The 14,030-nt window shown below is 46.5% G+C and overlaps 1 protein-coding gene across 5 annotated transcripts in view; it reads left to right on the top strand.

Annotated features, from left to right (window-relative positions):
* The window catches only part of lpp (LIM domain containing preferred translocation partner in lipoma), a 487,813-nt gene that overhangs the window by 31,224 nt on the left and 442,559 nt on the right, over positions 1–14,030 (top strand). The window contains exon 1 of one of the 5 annotated variants that reach the window (XM_070883831.1): positions 244–329. The exons of 3 other annotated variants lie outside the window; for them this stretch is intronic. The gene's annotated coding sequence lies outside the window, so the exon portion shown is untranslated. One more of the 5 variants, XM_070883834.1, reaches the window with a different exon arrangement.

Genomic DNA, 14,030 nt, shown 5'->3' with positions numbered 1-14,030 from the left:
TACGGTGCCGCTGGCTAACATTGCACTTGGCTTTGGATTGTTCTGTCCATGGGAGGGACTGTGGCTGTGTTGTGGAACTATTCCATTTCTTGAGTTTTTGAAGAGTGAGATGGTGGCAGTAATTTTTTGTGCAGTGTTTGTTGTAATTTCCCATATTTGGAATTGTTGAGCAGTTGCTGGGATCAGAGGGAAGGGGAGGGATGTAGGAGGGAGGATTTGCTGCTGTTTGCAGGAGATTTCCTGCCAGGAGCCGTGGTGTGTGCAGCACTGGGCCCGAGGATTGAAGGACAGGCTGATGCTCGCTCACACTGACTCGGCCCAGGCTCTCTGTAAGTGCAATTACGCTTTTCATTTGAGTTCAGGAGGGAACAGAGGAACCGAAAAACAAAGAAGAAATTCCTGAAAGGGAGCAGACAAGGCAGGTTTGTACAGGAACTGAGAGAGAGGGAAACAGAAAGAGACAGAGACAGATAGAGAAAGAGAGAGAGGGAGAGAAAGAGAAAGTGAGAGAGAGAGAGAGAGAGAGACAGAGCACTGGGCCATAAGGAGCTGGTCTGCTCATTGAACTGGGTGGTGTCCCTCAGATTATGATATTCTGTGTTCTTTAACATTGTAAATGTTAACTCTTTGAGGACAAAGGCACTGCTGCACCATGTCCATTCACAACCAGTGATCATAGGCTGCTTCATGTCTGTCTTTCATTGTGCCTTTAAGGTTTGTCTATCTGTGTCTGTCTGTGTCTGCCTGTCTGTGTCTGGTGTGTCTGCCTGTCTGTGTCTGTCTGTGCCTGCCTGTCTGTGTCTGGTGTGTCTGCCTGTCTGTGTCTGGTGTGTCTGCCTGTCTGTGTCTGGTTTGTCTGCCTGTCTGTGTCTGTCTGTGCCTGCCTGTCTGTGTCTGGTTTGTCTATCTATCTGTGTCTGTCTGTGTCTGCCTGTCTGTGTCTGGTTTGTCTATCTGTCTGTGTCTGTTGTGCCTATCTGTCTGTGTCTGGTTTGTCTATCTGTCTGTGTCTGTTGTTCCTATCTGTCTGTGTCTGTTGTTCCTATCTGTCTGTGTCTGGTTTGTCTATCTGTCTGTCTGTTGTTCCTATCTGTCTGTGTCTGGTTTGTCTATCTGTCTGTGTCTGTTGTGCCTATCTGTCTGTGTCTGGTTTGTCTATCTGTCTGTGTCTGTTGTTCCTATCTGTCTGTGTCTGGTTTGTCTATCTGTCTGTGTCTGTTGTGCCTATCTGTCTGTGTCTGGTTTGTCTGTCTATGTTGTGTATAAAGAACAGAAAGAGAGAGCACCTTTCACGATCACCGGACGTCTCAAAGTGCTTTACAGCCAATGAAATACTTTTGGAGTGTAGTCACTGTTGTATTGAAGGAAACGTGGCAGCCAATTTGTGCACAGCAAGCTCCCACAAACAGCAATGTGATAATGACAAATTAATTAGTTTTTGGTTATGTAGATTAAGGGATAAATATTGACCAGGACACCGGCGATAACTCCCTTACTCTTTTACGTCCACCTGAGAGAGAAGACAGGTTTAACGTTTCATCAAAAAGACGGCACCTTCGACAATGCAGGGCTCCCTCAGCACTGATCCAGCGACATAGCAGCGTTCCCTCAGTAATACCCCTCCGACAGTGCGGCGCTCCCTCAGTACTGCCCCTCCGACTGTGCGGCGCTCCCTCAGTGCTGCCCCTCCGACAGTGCAGCGCTCCCTCAGTACTGCCCCTCCGACAGTACTGCCCCTCCGACAGTGCGGCGCTCCCTCAGTACTACCCCTCCGACAGTGCGGCGCTCCCTCAGTACTGCCCCTCCGACAGTGCAGCGCTCCCTCAGTACTGCCCCTCCGACAGTGCGGCGCTCCCTCAGTACTGCCCCTCCGACAGTGCAGCGCTCCCTCAGTACTGCCCCTCCGACAGTGCGGCGCTCCCTCAGTACTGCCCCTCCGACAGTGCGGCGCTCCCTCAGTACTGCTCCTCCGACAGTGCAGCACTCCCTCAGTACTGCCCCTCCGACAGTGCAGCGCTCCCTCAGTACTGCCCCTCCGACAGTGCGGCGCTCCCTCAGTACTGCCCCTCCGACAGTGCGGCGCTCCCTCAGTACTGCTCCTCCGACAGTGCGGCACTCCCTCAGTACTGCTCCTCCGACAGTGCGGCACTCCCTCAGTACTGCCCCTCCAACAGTGCGGCGCTCCCTCAGTACTGCTCCTCCGACAGTGAGGCGTTCCCTCAGTACTGCCCCTCCGACAGTGAGGCGTCCCCTCAATACTGTCCCTCCGACAGTGCGGCGCTCCCTCAGTACTGCCCCTCTGACAGTGCGGCGCTCCCTCAGTACTGCACTGGGAGTGTCAGCCTAGATTTTCTGCTCAAGTCTGTGGAGTGAGGCTTGAACCCACAACCTCGTGACTCAGAGAGGAGAATGCAGCCCGCTGAGCCAGTGTGTGTCCATCTCTGATTGTTTTGTGTGTCGGTCTGTGTTGTCTCTGGCTTGCCCTGTGTTATTTTGCATCATCTGACCATGTGATCAGGCACAAGACGGCAAATGGTGGCGATTTAGCAAGGAACTGGAAATTCAGATCCAAACTCTGGTCAAAGCCTGGAGGTGTTTGGAATGTGGAGAATGTGAGATTGTGTAAGTTGTGGCGGACTTTGACAGCACCGTTGGAGTGAATGGCTTTCAATGATTTACTGAGCTGACCCTTGCACCCGTCCTGCACCAGATCTGCAGCTTGATGTGTCGACACTGGCCGTACATTATCGATAATTTGTGCTGTGCACCAAACCAAACCAAACGGGCCCATGCAGTGTTAAACTGCTACCACCTGTAACTTGGACAAGTGTCACTTCTGGCTTGTGCTGACAGTCACCTTTTGCTCTCCTGATACTTATTTATTATTATTTATCTTCTTCATTGTGTCGTAACCTCAGCCGAACAGCAACCTGCTCTCTCCCTCGGTGTCTGTACCGCGCACTTCATAGAATCATAGAAATTTACAGCACGGAAGGAGGCCATTCGGCCCATCATGTCCGCGACAGCCGTCAAAGAGTTATCCAGCCTAATCCCACTTTGCAGCTCTCGGTCCATAGCCCTGTACGTTACGGCACTTCAAGTGCACGTCCAAGTACTTTTTAAATGTGGTGAGGGTTTCTGCCTCTACCACCCTTTCAGGCATTGAGTTCCAGACCCCCTCCACCCTCTGGGTGAAAAAAATTCTCCTCAAATCCCCTCTAAACCTCCTACCAATTACTTTAAATCTATACCTCTGGTTATTGACCCCTCTGCTAAGAGAAATAGGTCCTTCCTATCCACTCTATCCAGGCCCCTCATAATATTATACATCTCCATCAGGTCTCCCCTCAGCCTCCTCTGTTTCAAAGATAACAACCCCAGTCTGTCCAATCTTTCCACATAGCTAAAATGTTCCACTCCTGGCAATAGCCTCGTAAATCTCCTCTGTACCCACTCTAGTGCAATCACATCTTTCCTGTAATGTGGTGACCAGAACTGCACACAGTACTCCAGCTGTGGCCTAACCAGTATTTTATACAGTTCAAGCATAACCCCCCTGCTGTTGTATTCTATGCCTTGTCTAATAAAGGCAAGTATTCCGTATGTCTTCTTAACCACCTTATCTACCTGTCCTTCTACCTTCAGGGATCTGTGGACATACACTCCAAGGTCCCTTTGTTCCTCTCTACTTCTCAGTGTCCTACCATTTATTGTGTATTCCCTTGCCTTGTTAGCCCTACTCACACTTCTCCGGATTGAATTCTATTTGTCACTGTTCTGCCAACCAGACCAGTCCATGGGAAAGATTAGCAAAGTAACTGTAGGTCCCCTACAAGCTCAGACAGGAGAAATTATAATGGGGAATAAGAAATGGCAGAGAAATTAAACAAATACTTCGTGTCTGTCTTCACGGAAGAAGACACGAGAAAACCTCCCGGAAATAGTGGAGTACCAAGGGTCTAGCGAGAATGAGGAAATAAATTAGTATTAATAAAAAATTAATACTGGAGAAATTAATGGGACTGAAAGCCAATAAATCCCCTGGACCTGATGGCCTGCATCCTAGAGTTTTGAAAGAGGTGGCTATAGATATAGTGGATGCATTGGTTGTCATCTTCCAAAATTCCATAGATTCTCGAACAGTTCCCGCAGATTGGAAGGTAGCTAATGTAACCCTGCTATTTAAGAAAGGAGGGAGAGAGGAAACGGGGAACTACAGACCAGTTAGCCTGACATCAATAGTAAGTAAAATGCTAGAATCTATTATGAAGGATGTGGTAACAGGGCACTTAGAAAATAATAATAGGATTGGGCAGAGTCAACATGGATTAATGAAAGGGAAATCATGTTTTACAAATCAGTTAGAGTTTTTTGAGGTTGTAACTAGTCCCCCTTTTATCTATCTTAGATAAGGGAGGACCAGTGGATGTGATGTATTTGGATTTTCTGAAGGCATTCGATAAGGTGCCACACAAGAGGTTATTGAACAGAATTAGGGCTCATGGGATTGGGGGTAATATACTAGCATGGATTCAGGATTGGTTAACGGACAGAAAACAGAGAATTAGGAATAAGCAGGTCATGTTCAGGTTGGCAGGCCAGTCTGCCATGTGGGACCTTATCAAAAACCTTGCTAAAATCCATATATACTATATCAAACGCACTACCCTCATCGACCCTCCTTGTTACCTCCTCAAAAAATTCAATCAAATTAGTCAAACATGACCTTCCCTTAACAAATCCCTGCTGACTGTCCTTGATTAATCCGTGTCTTTCTCAACGAAGATTTATCCTGTCACTCAGAATCAAAATGAAGATTTATCCTGTCACTCCCTCTCTACGTGTGTATCGTGCCCTCTCCCTGTGTCATCCTGAGGCAGCTTTTAATTAACTTCACATTTCTCCACATTATATTCCATTTGCCATGTTCTTGCCCACTCACTTAGCCTGTCTCTATCCCCCTGAAGCCTCTTTGCATCCTCCTCACAACCTACATTCCCACATAGCTTTGTATCATCAGCAAACTTGGATATATTACATTTGGTCCCCTCATCCAATTGATATAGATTGTGACTAGCTGAGACCCAAACACTGATCCTTGTGACACCCCACTAGTTACAGCCTGCCAACCTGCCAAATTAGGAAAAATAGAAAAGCAGAGTATTTTTTTAAACGGTTAGAGATTGGGAAGTGGTGGTGTTCAGAGGGACCTGGGTGTCCTTGTACACGAATCACTGAAAGTTAACATGAAGATACAGCAAGCAATTAAGAAAGCAAATTGTATGTTGTCCTTTATTACAAGAGGATTTAAGTATAAGAGTAAAGATTTCTTACTGCAATTATATCGGGCCCTGGTGAGACCACACCTGGAGTATTGTGTACAGTTTTGGTCTCCTTACCCAAGGAAGGATATACTTACCGTAGAGGGAGTGCAACGAAGGTTCACCAGACTGATTCCTGGGATGGGGGGGATTGTCCTATGAGGAGAGATTGAGCAGACTAGGTCTATATTCTCTAGCGTTTAGAAGAATGAGAGGTGATCGCATTGAAACAAACAAAATTCTTACAGGGCTTGACAGGGTAGATGCAGGGAGGATGTTTCCTCTGGCTGTGGAGTCGAGAACCAGGGGGTCACAGCCTCAGAATAAGGGGTCGGCCATTTAGGACTGAGATGTGGAGAAATGTCTTCACTCAGAGGGTGGTGAATCTCTGGAATTCTCTGCCCCAGAGGGATGTAGTGGCTCAGTCTTTGAGTATATTCAAGACAGAGATCGATAGATTTTTGGATATTAAGGGAATCAAGGGATAGGGGGATAGTGGAGTTGAGGTAGAAGATTAGTCATGATCTCATTGAATGGCGGAGCAGGCTCGAGGGGCCGAATGGCCTACTCCTACTCCTAATTCTTATATATTCCTGCAGTCTACAGCTTTCTTCTTCATTATCAATCACATGGCCAATTTTTAAAGCATCTGCAAACTTCTTAATCAAACCCCCACACTCAAGTCTAAATCATTGATATATACCACAAAAAGCAAGGGACCTAGTACTGAGCCCTGCAGAACCCCACTGGATACAGCCTTCCAGTCACAAAAACACCCATCAACCATTACCCTTTGCTTCCTGCCTCTGATTTTTAACCAATAAGGGAATTAAGGGTTACGGGGAGTGGGCGGGTAAGTGGAGCTGAGTCCACAGCCAGATCAGCCATGATCTTTTTGAATGGCGGAGCAGGCTCGAGGGGCTAGATGGCCTATTCCTGTTCCTAATTCTTATGTTCTTATGTTCTTATGTTCTGAGCCAACTTTGGATGCAACTTGCCGATTTGCCCTGGATCCCATGGGCTTTTACTTTCGTGACCAGTCTGCCATGTGGGATCTTATCAAAAACCTAACTAAAATCCATATACATTACATCAAACGTACTACTCTCATCGACCCTCCTTGTTACCTCCTCAAAAAATTCAGTCAAGTTAATCAAACACGACCTTCCCTTAACAAATCCCTGCTGACTGTCCTTGATTAATCTGTGTCTTTCTCAACGAAGATTTATCCTGTCGCTCAGAATCTAAATGAAGATTTATCCTGTCACTCCCCCTCTACGTGTGTATCGTGCCCTCTCCCTGTGTCACCCTGAGGCAGCTTTTAATTCTCTTCATAGTTGACCAAACTCCCTATTGGCGATGATGGTTGAGGGATAAATATTGGCCAGGACACCGGGGAGAACTCCCCTGTTCTTCTTCGAAAAGTGGCACGGGATCTTTTATGTCCACCTGAGAAAGCAGACGGGGCCTCTGTTTCCCATCTCATCCAAAAGACAGCAGCTCTGAAAGTGCAGTGCTCCCTCAGTACTGCCCCTCCGACAATACAACACTCCCTCAGTACTACCCGTCCAAGACTACAGCGCTCCCTCAGTTCTGTCCCTCTGACAGTGCAGCGGGTCCCTCAGTCCTGCCTCTCCGACAGTGCAGCGGGTCCCTCAGTCCTGACCCTCCGACAGTGCAGCACTCCCTCAGTACTGCTCCTCCGACAGTGCAGCACTCCCTCAATGATAAGAGAGGATATAAAAAGAGGTAAGCAGGCTGTGTGGAATTAAGAAATAGGAAATAATTTAAGACTAGTGGGAGCTGTATAGTGGCCCATTGGTAGCACCTGTGAAGTGCTAGATTGTATAAATGCAGAGGTTACACAAGCATGTAGTAAAGGCAGAGTGGTTTCAATGGGGAATTTTAACTTTCATATAGATTGGGATAAGTGGATCAGCACCTGCCAGAAAGGTATTGAATTTCTTGAGTGCGTCCGGAATAGTTTTCTGCAACAATATTTCTTAGACCCAACAATGATTTAGACTTGAATGTTGGGGTTATGATTAAGAAGTTTGCAGATGACACTAAAATAGGCTGTGTGTTTGATAAAAAGAAGAAAGCTGTGGACTGCAGGAAGATATCAATGTACTGGTCAGGTGGGCAGAACAGTGGCAAATGGAATTCAATCCGGATAAGTGTGAGATAATGCATTTGGGGAGGGCTAACAAAGCAAGGGAATACACATTAAATGCTTCGATACTGAAAAGAGTAGAGGAACAATGGGACCTTGGAGTGCATGTCCACAGATCTCCGAAGGTAGCAGGCCAGGTAGATAAGGTGGGTAAGAAGGCATATGGAATACTTGTCTTTATAAGTCGAGGCATGGAATACAAGAGCAAGGAGGTTATGCTTGAACTGTATAAAACACTGGTTAAGGCCGCAGCTGGAGTACTGTGTGCAGTTCTGGTCACCACATTACAGGAAAGATGTGATTGCACTGGAAAGGGTGCAGAGGAGATTTACAAGCATTTTGGATATGTGGAAAGATTGGATATGCTGGGTCTGTTTTCTTTTGAACAGAGGAGGCTGAGGTGAGACCTGATTGAGGTGTATAAAATTAAGAGCGGCCTGGATAGATAGAGTGGATAGGAAAGACCTGTTTCCCTTGGCAGAGGAGTCAACAATCAGGGGACATAGATTTAAAGTAATTGGGGAGATGTTTAGAGGAGATATGAGGGGAAATGTCTTCACCCAGAGGGTGGTGGGGGTATGGAACTCACTGCCTGAAGGGTGGTAGAGGCAGAAACCCTCATCTCATTTAAAAGATACTTGGATGTGCACTTAAAGTGCCATAACCTATAGGGCTATGGACCAAGAGCTGGAAAGTGGGATTAGGCTGGATAGCTCTTGGTCAGCCGGCGCGGACACGATGGGCCGAAATGGCCTGCTTCCATGCTGTAAATTTCTATGATTGTATGATTCTATAATAAGGGGGCAAGCGAGTTTATACCCTTGAGGGGCAAGATCTTTACTTGCCCGAAAAAACAGCCATGGATGACTAAAGAGATAAGGGACCGCATAAAATTAAAATAAAAAGCATACAAAAATGCAAAAAATAGTACAGATCCTGGTGAATGGGAAAGATACAAAGAACAGCAAAAAGTCACAAAACTCATAGTGCTATAGTATGAAAAGAAACTGGCAAGGGATATCAAAATCAATGTGAAGAATTTTTACAATTACATTCGTAAAAAGAGGGCAGTCAGGAGCAATGTTGGGCCCTTAAAAGTGAAAGCAGTGATATTGTCAGTGCCAATGGGGAAATGGCAGACATGTTAAATAATTACTTTACGTCAGTATTTACAGTAGAAGAAGGGGATAGTATGCCGGAGATCCCAAAGAAACTAATATTGAAAGAGGGGCAGGGACTCAATAAAATTAACATAAGTAAAATAACAGTTATGAAGAAAATAATGGCACTAAAGAGTGACAAATCCCCAGGGCCAGATGGTTTCCATCCCAGGGTTTAAAGGAAGTAGGTGAGCAGACTGCAGATGCCCTAACTATAATCTTCCAACGTTCTCTTGATTCAGTAACCGTTCTATTAGATTGGAAAATTGCACACGTCACTCGGCTAATTAAAAATGGTAAGAGAGGGGAACCAGGGAATTATAGAGCAGTTTGCCTAACATCGGGAAATTGCAAGATTCAATAATTCATCATCATAGACAGTCCCTTGGAATCGAGGAAGACTTGCTTCCACTCTAAAAATGAGTTCTCAGGTGACTGTACAGTCCAATACGGGAATTACAGTCTCTGTCAGAGGTGGGACAGACAGTGGTTGAACGAAAGGGTGGGTGGGGAGTCTGGTTTGCCGCACACTCCTTCCGCTGCCTGCGCTTGTTTTCTGCATACTCTCGGCGACGAGACTCGAGGTGCTCAGCGCCCTCCCGGATGCTCTTCCTTCACTTCGGGCGGTCTTGGCCCAGGGACTCCCAGGTGCCGGTGGGGATGTCACACTTTATCAAGGAGGCTTTGAGGGTGTCCTTGAAACGTTTCCTCTGCCCACCTGGGGCTCGTTTGCTGTGTAGGAGTTCCGAGTAGAGCGCTTGCTTTGGGAGTCTTGTGTCGGGCATGTGGACGATGTGGCCCGCCCAACGGAGCTGGTCGAGTGTGGTCAGTGCTTCGATGCTGGTGATGTTGGCCTGATCGAGAACACTGATGTTGGTGCGTCTATCCTGACCGTGGATTTGCAGGATCTTGTGGAGACAGCGCTGGTGGTACTTCTCCAGCGTTTAGAGATGTCTATAATTAAGTCTATGATGACTGAATACCTCGGAAATTTTCAGCTGATCAGAGAGAGCCAGCATGGATTTGTGAAAGGGAGGTCATGCCTGACAAACCTGATTGAATTTTTTGAGAAGGTACTGAGATGTTATTTATATGGACAGGGATGTTATTTATATGGACATCCAGAAGGCATTTGTTTAAGTCCCACATAAGGGAGTGTTAAATGAGGTTGAAGCTCACAGAATTGAGGGCAAATTATTGATTTGATTAGGAAATTGGCTGAGTGGCAGGAAAAAAGCAGTAGGGATAATGGGCAGGTACTCAAATTGCCAGGATGTGACTAGTGGTGTCCCGCAGGGATCTGTGTTGGGGCCTCAACTATTCACAATATTTATTAATCACTTAGATGATGACATAGAAAGTCATGTATCCAAATTTGCCGATGACACAAAGATAGGTGGCATTGTAGGCAGTGTAACATAGAAACATAGAAAATAGGTGCAGGAGTAGGCCATTCGGCCCTTTGAGCCTGCACCACCATTCAATATAATCATGGCAGATCATTCCCTCAGTACCCAGTACACTCCGACAGTGTAGATGAAAGCATATAATTACACAGCGATATCGACATATTAAGTGAATGGCAAAACTGAGGCAAATGGATTTCAATATTAGCAAATGTGAGCTCATCCACTTTGGACCTCAAAAGGATCGAACAGGGTACTTTCTAAATGGTGACAGGCTAAAAACAGTGGTAGTCCAAAGGGACTTGGGGGTCCAGGTATATAGATCATTAAAATGTCACGAACAAGTACAGAAAATAATCAAAAAGACTAATGAAATACAAAGGGGTAGAAGTTATGCTGTAGCTGTACAAAGCCCTGGTTAGACCACACCTGGAGCACTGAGAGCAGTTCTGGGTACCACACCTTCGGAAGGATATATTGGCCTTGGAGGGAGTGCAGGGTAGGTTTACCAGAATGATACCCAGACTCCAAGGGTTAAGTTACGAGGAGAGATTACACAAATTAGGGCCGTATTCCCTGGAATTTAGAAGATTAAGGGGTGATCTGATTGAAGTTTTCAGGATATTAAGGGGAACAGATAGGGTAGATAGAGAGAAACTATTTCCGCTGGTTGGGGAGTCTAGGACTAGGGGGCAGGGTCTAAAAATGAGAGCCAGACCTTTCAGGAGCGAAATTAGGAAACACCTCTACATACACAGGGTAGTAGAAGTTTGGAACTCTCTTCCGCAAACGGCAATTGATGCTGGATCAATTATTAATTTTAAATCTGAGATTGATAGCTTTTTGTTAACCAAAGGTATTAAGGGATATGGGGCAATGGTGGGTATTTGGAGTTAGGTCACAGATCAGCCATGATCTCATTGAATGGCGGAACAGACTCGAGGGGCTGAATGGCCTCCTCCTGTTCCTATGTTCCCAACAACAGTGCAGCACTCCCTCAGTACTGCCCCTCCGATAGTGCAGCACTCCCTCAGTACTCCCCCTCTGACAGTGCCGTGCTCTCTCAGTACTCCCCCTCCCAACGGTGCAGTGCTCCCTCAGTATTGCCCCTCTGACAGTGCAGCTCTCCCTCAGTACTGTCTCTCCAATAGTGCAGCACTCCCTCAGTACTGACCCTCTGACAGTGCCGCGCTCTCTCAGTACTGGCCCTCCCAACAGTGCAGTGCTCCCTCAGTACTGCCCCTCTGACTGTGCAGCACTCCCTCAGTACTGCCCCTCTGGCAGTGCAGTGCTCCCTCAGTACTGCACCTCTGGCAGTGCAGCGCTCCCTCAGTACTGCACTGGGTGTTAGCCTAGATTATGCGATTAGCGGAAAGCGAACCCAGAAGTCTTTTATAAGCATAGAAATTGTAAAAGTGGAGCCAAAGGAAGGGTGTGGCGATTAGGGACCAACGAGGAGATCTTCTTGTGTGGGCAGAAGACATGGCTGAGATATTGAGTACTTTACATCTGTCTTCGAGAGTAGAGGTGCTGCCAATGTCACAGTAAAGGAGGAGGTAGTTGCGATCTTGGTCAGGATAAAGTTAGCTAAGTAGAAGGTAATTAAAAGCTTGCAATCCTCAAAGTAGAAAAGTCACCCAGTTTCGATGGAAAGCCTGCTAGATTACTGCGGGAAGTAAGGGTGTAAATTGCAGAGGCTCCGGCTATAATCTTTCAATTCTGCTTAGAAATGGTGGTAGTGCCAGAGGACTGGTGGATTGCAAATGTTACACTCCTGTACAAAATGGGATGAAGAATAAACCCAGGAACTACAGGCCAGTCAGCGTAACGTCGGTGGTGAGGAACTTTTACAGACAATATTCCAGGAGAAAATTAATTTGGACTTGTAAACGTGTGGGCTGATAAATGAAAGGAAGCACGGATTTATTAAAGATCCTGTCTTCATTGAGTTCTTCGGTGAAGTAACGGAGAGGGTGGATGAGAGTAGTGTGTTTGATGTTGTGTATATGGACTTTCAAAAGGCATTTGACAAAGTATCACTGGAGGGAAGTATACAATGGATCAGTATTAGCACCACTGCTCTTTCTGATATATATTAATGACCTGGATTTGGATATAAAGGGCATATTTTCAAAGTTTGCAGATGATACGAAATTCAGAAATGTAGTAAACAATGAGGCGGATAGTCACAGGCTGCAGGAGGACATCGACAGACTGGTGAAATGGGTGGACATGTGGCAGATGAAATTTAATGCAGAAGTGATTTATTTTGGTAGGAAGAATAAGGAGAGGCAATATGAAATAACGTTTAAAGTTTAAATAACTTTAAAGGGGCTGCAGAAAGAGAGAGATCTGGGGTGTATGTCCATAAATCTTTGAAGCTGGCAGTTGAGAAGGCTGTTAAAACGTATATGGGATCCTGGGCTTTATTAATAGGGGCATAGAGTGCAAAAGCAAGGAAGTTATGCTAGACCTTTATAAACACAGGTTCGGCCTCAGCTGGAGTATTGTGTTCAATTCTGGGCACCACACTTTAGGAAGGATGCAAAGGCCTTGGAGAGGGTGCAGAGGAGATTGAACAGAATGATTCCAGAGCTGAGGGACTTCAGTTACGTGGATAGACTGGAGAAGCTGGGGCTGTTCTTCTTGGAGCAGAGAAGGTTAAGAGAAGATTTGATAGAGGTGTTCAAAATCATAAGTGGTTTTGATAGAATAAATAAGGTGAAACTGTTTGCGGTTGGGGGAGGGTGGGGTAACCAGAGGACACTGATTTAAGATAATTGGCAAAAGAACCAGAGGTGACATGAGGAAACATTTTACACACAGCAAGTTGTGGTCTGGAACACGCTGCCTGAAAGGACGGTGGAAGCAAATTAAATAATAACTTTCAAAAGGGAATTGGGTAATACTTGAAAAGGAATGAATTGCTGGGCTACGGGGAAAGAGCAGGGGAGTGGGATTGGTTGGATCGCTCATTCAAAGAGCCAGCACAGACACGATGGGCCGAATAGCCTCTTTCTGTGCTGTATCATTCTGTGACTCCATGTGTCCGAGTTTGGACAAACCTAAGTTCCGCTAAGATCCTGACGGTACTTTGGGCGGAAGTTTGGTGGAGAAATGGGAAAGGACTGCCCGGCGGCAAAAATGGACCTTGCCGATTCTGGGCAAAGTAACGCCAAGGATAGAGTCGGGCCCAGGGAGGGGGGAACGGAACATTTTTTTTTTTCAACAAATGGGGGGAAAAAAACTTTTACAAATTCTTCAGGGGACCCTATCCACCAAAATCGCTGCAAAAGAAGTGAAGAAAACCAGTGCACTAACCTTTTTTTGCAGGGCTTCATACTCGCCATTGAGGTAAGACCTGCCTCCACGTGGCAGTCTCTTCTGCTGCTGGAGCGGAGGACCGCCCGGACCAATCTGGGGACTCAGCGGGCGGGAGGACTTTTGTCGGCGTTGCACGCCAGCGGACGCTCTCCAGCGGCCTTCTCTCCCTGCCGGCGTGAGGGCCTCGCCGAACTCGCTCGGAGGGGAGAGAACCCAGAAACCAGGGAGACCGCCGAGAAAACTCAGCGGCAGCCGGCGGTAAGGCCACCAAATTCGGGCCCCATGTCTCTGGAGTGCGGCTTGAATTCACAACCATCTGGCTCAGAGGCGTGAGCAGCATCTGATGAGCTCAGCTGACAGTTTTATATTCCTTTTTTGTACAATAATTATCCAGCATCTTTCTGAATGCTGTATTTGAGTTAGCAGAGAATCATAGCACAGGAGGAGGCCATTCGGCCCATCGTGCCTGTGCTTTTGAAAGAGCGATCCAATCAGTCCCACTCCCCAAATTCTTTCCCCATAGCTCCGCATATATTTTCCCCATAGCCCCGCATATATTTTCCCCTTCGAGTATTTATCCAATTCATTACTGATGAAGAAACAGAGAGGGTTGATGAAGGTAGTGCAGTAGATATGATATATATGA

This window comes from Pristiophorus japonicus, chromosome 6 (genome assembly GCF_044704955.1).
Source record: "Pristiophorus japonicus isolate sPriJap1 chromosome 6, sPriJap1.hap1, whole genome shotgun sequence".
NCBI classification, from domain to species: domain Eukaryota; kingdom Metazoa; phylum Chordata; class Chondrichthyes; family Pristiophoridae; genus Pristiophorus; species Pristiophorus japonicus.
This window is presented reverse-complemented; position numbering and strand designations above follow the sequence as displayed.